This window comes from Chlorocebus sabaeus, unplaced genomic scaffold (genome assembly GCF_047675955.1).
Source record: "Chlorocebus sabaeus isolate Y175 unplaced genomic scaffold, mChlSab1.0.hap1 unalloc_scaffold_256, whole genome shotgun sequence".
Lineage (NCBI taxonomy): Eukaryota > Metazoa > Chordata > Mammalia > Primates > Cercopithecidae > Chlorocebus > Chlorocebus sabaeus.
In genome coordinates this window covers 379,167-389,074 of record NW_027327544.1, presented here as the reverse complement: position 1 = coordinate 389,074, position 9,908 = coordinate 379,167, and the positions used below count along the sequence as shown (strand labels likewise).

At 48.4% G+C, this 9,908-nt stretch overlaps 1 pseudogene; it reads left to right on the top strand.

Moving 5' to 3' along the window:
* The first annotated feature begins 976 nt into the window (after window positions 1-976).
* On the top strand, window positions 977-7,138 carry LOC119625743 (uncharacterized; annotated as a pseudogene).
* The last annotated feature ends 2,770 nt before the right edge of the window (window positions 7,139-9,908 follow it).

Genomic DNA, 9,908 nt, shown 5'->3' with positions numbered 1-9,908 from the left:
TCCTCACACCAGGTCAGTGCGAGCTCTCTGCTTTCTCTCTTTTTTTTTTTTTTTTTTTTTTTTTGAGACAGTGTCTCACTCTGTCACCAGGCTGGAGTGCAGTGGCACAATCTCAGCTCACTGCAACCTCCAACTCCCTGGTTCGAGCAACTCTCCTGCCTCAGCCTCCCGAGTAGCTGGGATTACAGGCCCGTGGCACCACACCCAACTAATTTTTGTATTTTTAGTAGAAACAGGATTTCAGGATGGTCTCAATCTCCTGACCTCATGATCTGCCCACCTCGGCCTCCCAAAGTGCTGGGATTACAAGTGTGAGCCACCACTCCTGGCCTGGTTTCTCTTCTTCTAAGGGCACTAATCCTGTCAGACCAGGGCCCACGCTCATGACCTCATCTAACCCTAATCACCTCCCAAAGCTCCTTCCCCCTAATACCATCACACTGGCAGTTAGAGCTCCAGTACTAGAATCTGGGGGAGACATAAACATTCAGTTTATAACAATGTCTTTTCAATCCTGTTGAAAAAAACAACCAAATGAGTAGGCGTCAAAGTACCTTATATGTAAACAAGTCAGGACTTTTCATATTTCTGCTAACACATTTAGGTCAATTTAAAATGTCTGATAGCAAGAGTCAGAAGCAAAGACAAATGAAAGTTAATTATTCTGCATTTTAGGCCCACATTGAGCTGTCTTCCAATGACATTGTGGCACAAAGAACACTGCTTTCTATTCCTGGTTTTGCCACCAAAAAAGCTGGAACATTTCCCTGTATTTCCGTTTATCTCTAAAATCACTTGGTTGACCTAGCAGAACTCCAAGGTCCCTTCCATTCACAAATTCCACAAATAACTTCCTACCAACAGAGGCTACACAAATAAACTACACTGACGAAGGGGAAAGGTAACACTAGCAAACAATGAGATACACACAAGGTAAGACGTATAAAGAACTGGATCAACCACACACTGGCCGACGATGAGCCGGCGGTGCATAAAAACACATTCCCTAAGGATGGACAAAGAGGCAATGGCGCCGAGGTAGTATTGTTGAAGATTTCCTCTTTTAAATCTTCAAGATAAATGGCCCCATTGTTCATATTCATTCTGATTCCATGTGAATGTGAAAACTTCCTCCAGGGGACACAGACATCTAAAATCTTCCCAAGGTATCCAATTTGTCACTTGATGTTTTTTCTGACAAGAAAAATGAGGGACTGAATATACAAACAGACCATGCCTGATCATATGTAGAAAGACAGAACTCAGACCACAACCTATGGCTGCCCACCCAGGAAACCAATCCCCTATCTACAGTCAACAGCCAGGAGGCCAGCCAGGCTAGCACATCAGACAGGAAGCCAGACTGCTCTCTCTCCACAACCCAGAAACTAAACCACAACTCTGTCCCAGGTGACCAGGACTTGACTCAAAACTGACAGCCACCCTAATTTTGGCCCCTGTTTCCAGTTAGGATCATTCAGAGAAAGCCAAATATGCCCCTAACCAATCACATAGGACACCCCACTTCTGCACAGTCGCCTCCAGCCCCCACAACAGCCTCCACTGGGAGCCGTTCTTTCCATCCTGAAGCTTCCCCACTCCTCATCCGCCATTCACTTGCATGTCAGTCTCTGCCACCCACAAGTGACGGTGCCGACTCTCTTGCCACAGCAGCTCTGAGAAAGTCGCCTCTGCCTGTCTCATGTGGGCGGCTTTCCTTCATTTTCCCCAAAAAATAAGTCTTAAATGAGGGGCTTCTCACTATATGGCCAAGCTATACAATTCAGAAGCCCAGCATGGCAGATTCCAAGCCTGGAAAGACCATACACCCCTCAGGTCCTCTTTCCAGAAAACACAGCTTCCTTCAGTTCTTCAGTCACTCCCACCAACCAGGGAAGGAACCACGTGTTATGGAAAAATCAAGGGCCTTGAAGTCAAACTTCTGGGTTCATCAAGTACTTCATCTTTCAACTTAAGAAATGACATGGCCTTGGCCAGGCGTGGTGGCTTGCACCTGTAATCCCAGCACTTGCGGAGGCTGAGTTGGGTGGATCACCCAAAGTAGGGAGTTCAAGGCCAGGGTAACTAACATGGAAAAACCCCGTCCCTACTAAAAATACAAAATCAGCCTGGCGTGGTGGCGTATGTCTGTCATCCCAGCTACTCGGGAGGCTGAGGCAGGAGAATCACTCGAACCTGGGAAGCAGAGGTTATGGTGAGCTGAGATCGCACCACTGCACTCCAGCCTGGGCAAGAAGAGCAAAACTGTCTCAAAAGCAAAACGAAACAAAACAAATGATGTGACCTTGAACAATTTTCTCAACTTCTCTAAGCCTCTATCTTCAATAACATAATTTTACCTCCAAGATTGCATTAAATGGAATCCCACAGGAAAAACAGCCGACAAATATTAGGGGCCCAACAGCTGTGCGCTGCTACTGCCACCCCACTTTACCCCAAGGGAGAAGCGCAAGATGTCCAGAAAAAGCCTGTTCATACCTACACCTCAGCATCCTGTGTTCACACAAGGCGCAGTGGCATCCAGACTTACCGGGGTCACCCAAATACAAGCCATGTTTTGGTTTTTCAACTTAGGTACACATGGCTTCTAACGTTCACCATATATGATCCATAATTTAGAAGAGATTTTCCTACACTACCCTGTGGTTCTATTTTAGCAGACTTAGATGTGCCATAATAGCTCACTCTCTTAAGCCCTCTTCAGTATCAAAAACAAAATTTTCATCTGTAACACAGTTATCAGCAGTGAAAGTGGAAAACGTACCTAGGAGTCAAAATGACCCTCTGCCCTGCCCCACCCCGCCCCACCCTACAAAAAGCTGTTCAGGAGTATTTGGGCTGCTTATGAGAACCCTGTCTGTATTCCTAGGGACAGATACATGCCTACCCTGGTTAGAAGCTGCGCAGCTCACCCTCCAGGGTAGAAAGCTCCCCACAACCCCTACCCAAGAAGAGAAGCAAATGGGGTGGCCAGGCTCCAGGATGTGGACTGTTTAGTGTGGTTTCTGCAGTCCAGGTCACCGCCATGGGTGAAGCTCTTCCTTCTTTTCCACCCAAGTGGCCAAGGTCCTACGGCTGCTGTGGGGCCTCTTCCCTATGAGTCAGCCCAGGCATTCCCCTTCCCCTTCCTTCTGTTTTTTTGAGACGAAGTCTCGCTCTGTCACCCAAGCTGGAGTGCAGTGGCATAATCTTAGCTCACTGCCACCTCTGCATCCTGGGTTCAAGCAATTCTCTTGCCTCAGCCTCCCAAGTACCTGGGATTACAGGCACCCGCCAACAAGCCCAGCTAATTTTCATATTTTCAGTAGAGACGTAGTTTCAACTTGTTGGCCAGGCTGCTCTCAAACTCCCGACCTCAGGTGATCCACCTGTCTCGGCCTCCCAAAGTGCTGGGATTACAGGCATGAGCCACTGCGTCTGGCCGAGTCAGCCCAGCCATCCTGACTTTTTGTTCTGGCAAAATTACTCTCTTCCACGTCTACCTTCCAAGTAGCTAAATCAGAGATCTGGCCTTGGGTCAGGCTTGAAGAATCCCTGTTTTTGGTCTTCAAGAGGTCCTACCAGGGTCTGCGACAATTCCAAGACTTGTGTTCTTAAAGAGGAAAGAAACCTCACATACACGGCTCTCGCAGAGCTCAGGCGAGCCCGTATCGGAGGCAAGGCTTGGGAGGCGGCCCTAAGGTTTGGGTGTGCCATCTATAATAACAGCTAAGAGATCTGAAGCTAGCTGTCTGGGTTCAAACCTCAATTCCAACAGCACTGGCTGTGTGATGTTAGACGACGTCCTCAGCCTCTCTGTGGTTCAGTTTCCTCACTGTAAAAGGGCCACAATAAGAGAGCTGCTCTAAAAATTAAGTCAATTGGTGCATATAAGGTATTCAGAATAATGCTTGGCACATGGGGGACTTCAAAAACACATATTGAACAGAGTAACTTAGCAATTAGTAAATATACTCATGCAGGCCAGGCGCCGTGGCTCATGCCTGTTATTCCAAAACTTTGGGAGGCTGAGGCGAGAGGGTCACTTGAGCTCAGGAGTTTGAGACTAGCATGGGCAACACAGCAATATTCCATCTCTAAAACTGTGTGTAACATACATGTCTATATACACTCAAATGTTCACAGTGTATTTATAGTATACAAAATAGCTGGAATACAGAGTTAACTATTCACAATGGTTACTTCTAGAGAAGGGGGATTGCAAATTTCAGCTTTTTACCCCACACATATATTCTTGTATCATCTGAAATATTTAAGCAAATTGTATGTAGAAATTTGCCCCGAAACACATAGCAGAACAATGTAGTTTTCACTCAAAAATCTTCAAATCGTGATGGAATTGTCCTGTGAAAGTAAAGCTATAGAGATGAAAGGCCTCCCTCCAGCCTAAATGCTCGTTCATATGGCCTATAGTACACAAACCAATGCAGACACCCCAATCCTTTCCCCACTGTCATAAGAATTTTTCAGTGAACTGCATTCCCCTTTACAAACTAGATGACAGTTAGAGTTACCAGGCAAGAACGTGGATCCAGTTCTGCTTTTTCAAAGGCCAATGTTCCTCCCATAATAGCAATGCATTCTTCAACCGGTCAACTGCCCCCAACACCTGAGCTCTCTGTTGTACACAACTCAACGAGGCCTGGGAGAAAACAGGTGCAAGTTTCACTTAGTAACAAAATATCCCACCTGATTCCTCTACTGGGCTAGTTCTCAAGTCATCTTTTTCTAAGCTTTCATTCGGCTCTACCACACGTACCTAGGCTGGGTAAAACACTTTACCGGGTTTTTTTTTTCGAGACGGAGTTCACTCGGTGGCCCAGGCTGGAGTGCAGTGACGTCATCTCGGCTCAGAAGCCAGCGCCCGGGTCCATGCAGCCCCCTCCGCGGCAGACGCGGGGAGCCGGGGAGCAGTGAGGACAGGCCCCTACCGGCAGGGTGACCGGGACCCCCGCGCGGGCCCACGTGGTATCGCAGCAGGCGCGAAGCCCCCGGTGCCACCCGAGGCCGAGACAAAGCCCAGGCGCAAGGACCCCGGATCCCGACCTCGGACCCTGCGGAGCCCAACTCGGAGCCGCCACGCCCGGGGCAGAGACCCCCGCCCGGTCCGGAGACCTCGTTGCCCGTTTTCACCTCAGACCGCCGCCTACGAGTGCTCGCTCCTCGCCGCGGCGCCTGGGCCGACTGGAGCGCAGCTGAGCAGCCGACAGAGCCGCGGCAGCCTCAACAATGGAGTCCCGGGGCGGGGCCGCTGCCGCGGGTTCAGCCCGTGTTCCACGCTCAGGATCCGGCTGGGATCAAGGAGCTGCAGCTGGCGCGAGGCTGCGGCCGGAACACACACCACGCTGGGGCACAGGGCCCCGCCTGCCGCCCGCCGCACCGCCTCCAGCAGGGCAGGGCGTCCAGGGCCCGCCGCCCGGCCAATGGGGAGCGAGCCGCGCGGAGAGGGCGGGGCCTAGGGGAACAAATGGAGGTTGGGCGGGGCGGCGCTGGGATTGGGCGTACAGGTTTCCGCGGGAGGACCGGACCGAAGAGCTGGCCGGATCCTGGCCTCCTAGAAGACCCAGCTCAACGTCCACCTGCAGTCTGCTCTACAGGACGCGCTCATCTCAAGCCCAGAACTCAGGCTTTTAGGGCAGAGAGCGAGAGACAGGCTTGCTTTACAAAAAGTGAAACTGAGGTCCAAGGAATAGGATTGCCTGCTGCCCGAAGTCACGTAGTCCCATTCACTCATTCACTTTGTGATTCAGCAAACATTTGGAAGCACGTATGGTGGGCTTTAGGACTGAAGTAGGGAGGGGCGCGGTGGCTCGCACCTGTAATCCCAGTACTTTGTGGGGCCGAGGCAGATGGATCACTTGAGGCCTCGGGTGGCACCGGGGGCTTCGCGCCTGGCCAACAAGATGAAACCCCATCTCTGCTAAAAATACAAAAACTTAGTCGATCGTGGTGGCGCATACTTGTGGTCCCAGCTACTGGGACCTGTGTAAAACAGGACCTGCACCCTGAAGGCACTCACTCGGGGAGGCTGCTGGGATGGGTGGATGCACATTTAAGGTCTTCATGGTGGCTGGGGCTGACCCCATCCCCATCGCTCTTCCCACACACACCTGAACACTCATCACTCCCACGCTCGCACCCACCACTGAAAGCCTGGCCCCTAATCTGATTTGCCTCACAAGGTCTCCAGATGAACAACGCATGCTTCCCTACCTCTCCCCTGCTAGGGCCCCACCGTGTTCTGGGATGTACTCAGGGATCAGGAGAACAAAACCTCAGGGAGTGAAAGGACATTCCAGGGTGCAGGCCTCTGCATCCCCCTCCATGCCCTCACCCCTGCCTGACACACCCTCACCCCTGTACCTGGCCAGCTCCTACCAACCCTTAAATTCTCACCAAGTTCTGTGGTGGCAGCCACACCTTAAAGTGGCTGATCCCCCAATAACCTATGCCCTTGCATAGTCTTCCTGACCTTGGGTACGAGCAAAACCGGTGACTGGCTTCTAACCCATAGAGCCTGGCAAAAGCAATGGGATGTCACTGTCACAGTGCGTCACCTTCTCACACTTGAGAGAAAGGTTCCGCCTGCAGGCGCTGCCGGAGGGAGATAATGTGCTGAGAAAAGACCTTTGGAGCGGCCCCGTAGGCAAGGAAGCAAAAAGCTGGGCCCTTGCCAACTGGGTCGCAGGAAATGGATTCTGCCCTGGTGGAGCCTCAGATGAGGATGCAGCCCAGCTGCTTAGCGTGAGATCCCAAGCACAGGACCCACTAAAATGTGCTCAACTCCTAGTTTGCCAAAATTGGCTTAAAAGTGTGTGTTGTTTTAAGCTTCTAAGTTTTTAGTTATTGCCTGTGAAAGTGTTAAAATATGAGACAGTAACTTAGGTCCCTTCCCCATCACACACATTCTTCTTTCTGGCATTCATCACAATTATAGTTATTGATTGAAAATCTCCCTCTTGACTGGGTGCAGTGGCTCAGGAGTTCCAGACCAGCCTGGCCAACGTGGTGAAACCCCATCTCTACTAAAAATACAAAAATTAGCTAGATGTGGTGGTGCAATCCTGTAATCCCAGCTACTCTGAAGGCTGAGGCAAGAGAATTGCTTGAATCCAGAAGGCAGAGGTTGCAACGAGCCGAGATGACACCATTGCACTCCAGCCTGAGTGACAAGAACAAAACTCTCTCAAAAAAAAAAAAAAAAAAAAAATTGTCTCTTGCCACTAGCATGAAGGTCCCATGGGAAGAAAAATGGAAACTCTTTCTCATAACAGTACCCCAAATGCCCAGCACGGTGTAGTTCTAGGGCAGTTGGTCGATGGTGGACGCTGCTGGTTGGAGGGCCCAGCTGGCCCTCCCAGCTGCCTTCTCCCTGGTCAGGTTCCATTATAGAGAACAGAATAGTTTCTTGCCTTTCTGGAGTCCCTCTTAGTGGGGATTGGCCAAGTGACATTGTCCTGCCCCGGGACACATAAGTGGAAGTTGGCTGAAAGGTTTCTAGCCATGGTGTGCTGGGGTGATTTGAACCAGGACATGAGAGCTGACCATCCATTGTTCGAGAATTCTGCAAGTTGGTTGTTCAACACATTCAATACTTCAAAATATCAAATAATATAAACTCGCAAATTAAAAAATGCATTAGACTAGATGCAGTGGCCCACGTCTAACACATTGGAAGCCTGAGGCAGGAAGATCACTTGAGCCCAGGAGTTCAAGACCAGCTTAGGCAAAAAAGGAAGACCCTGTCTCCACAAAAAATTTTAAAATTAGCTAGGTATGGTGGTGTGTGCATGCAATCCTAGCCACTCACGAGGCTGAGGTGGGAGGATCGCTTGAGCCATCTGTTCAAGGCTCCCATGAGCTATGATAGTGCCACTGCACTCCAGCCTGGGTGACAGAGCCAGACACTATCTCAGAAATAAACATATTTCATATATCAATAAATTTATAATAAATGTATATTTATATATACATTTATGTATTACAATTATATATTTAGACGTAAATATATATTTCTTGTTTTATTTATTCATTTATTTTGAGACCGAGTTTAACCCTTGTCACCCAGGCTGGAGTGCAATGACGCAATCTGGGCTCACCACAACCTCCACCTTCCGGGTTCAAGTGATTTTCCTGCCTCAGTCTCCTGAGTAGCTGGGATTACAGGCACACACCACCATGCCTGGATAATTTTTGTGTCTTTAGTAGAGATGGGGTTTCTCCATGTTGGTCAGGCTAGTCTCGAACTCCTGACCTCAAGTGATCTGCCCACCTCGGCCTCCGAAATTGCTGGGATTACAGGTGTAAGCCACTGTGCCCAGCCTATATGATATATTTATATATTATAATTATGTATATTAATTTTATATAATTATATATAAATATAAATATAAAAACTTTCCTTGCCTTCTCTTGTTTCTACCTACAGTCAGTCCCATAACTTCAAATACATGTAATAACTTCAAAGTATATTTATATATATATTTTTTTGTTTTTGAGACCGAGTCTCACCCTGTAGCCAGGCTGGAGTGCAATGATGCAGTCTCAGATCACTGCAACCTCTGACTCCCGAGTTCAAGCGATTCTTCTGCCTCAGCTTCCCAGGTAGCTGGGCTTATAGGCTTCCAGCACCACGTCCAACTAATTTTTGTATTTTTAGTAGAGACAGGGTTTTGCCATGTTGGCTAGGTGGTTTTCGAACTCCTGACTTTAATTGATCTCCCACCTCGGCCTCGTAAAGTGCTGGGAATACAGGCACGAACCACCTTGGCCAAAATATTTTTCTGTTTCCAAGCACTTTACATGAGAGGAAAGCGGAGAATAAATCATCTGGCACTCTATTGTAAAAAAAATCTTTGTGCCTCTCTTCTTTTCATCTTTCCTAAGGGGACATATTACCAAAATGTCTTTAGGTTGAGGTCCCCACGTGAAAACTTTACAGGGTGCTGTGTTCTCAGCCACCCTCCTGTCTTTTCCTTGTCCTGGTATTTTAGAACTGTCTGGGGATGACCCAGGATACCCACAGTGGCCATGTCTATTAGAGGGTCTAGTGAGTATTAGCCCCGGGGTCATCTCATCGCCAAGGACAGCCTGAGGTAGGGGGTAGAGTCTCTCAGGGGAGTAGCTGGATGCTCTTGGCCTTAGAGGAATCTCCTAGTATAGTTTCATCTAAAATGGTGACCCCTTTGGGTTATTAAAATTTTAGGACATTAAAATGAATGGACAATACAACGTAATGTGATTAAAGCTAGGTCATTAAAACTGTTCCTCCAGCCGGAGTTTTTATTCCTCGGAGACACATTGACGGTCTGCCAACGGGATGGTGATATTGAGAGGAAAAGGCAGAAATGGTTTCTGCTCTCTAGATTGTCTCAGACTTGTGAAGAGAGAAAAACTGTCCCAAAGGACAAGGAAAACCCACCCCAGAGAGGATGTGCAACAACCTGAACATGAAAATGCACTGAACGCACACAGGAGGACAAAGAGCAGTGCCAGTGCCTCCTAGGTAGTCACTGAGTACTTTACTGAACAGGATGGGTGTCCCGAGGGATAGAATGGCCTGCTGTGACACTTAGAAAGGTCTGTGTTGGAGTCAGCACTGCCCCTCCCTGAATTTGTTACCTTGAAAAGGCTTGTCGGCTGATTTGAGTTTCAGTTTTTCATTGACTGTAAGATACATTTTACCTGTACAGCTTGAAAGATAAACATACTATTTCCAAAGAGGCAAAGTAAAATGATGTATTTTATTTACTAAAAATTCGTATTTATTTCTTCCCCGGAGTGAGTGTAGTAAGTTTTAAAGGTCTGTTCTTTTTAAGGGTAATTTCAAATGGAATTGTAGGACTTAGCTTTGTCAATGCTACTGGTGAAATAAAAGTGTGATAGAT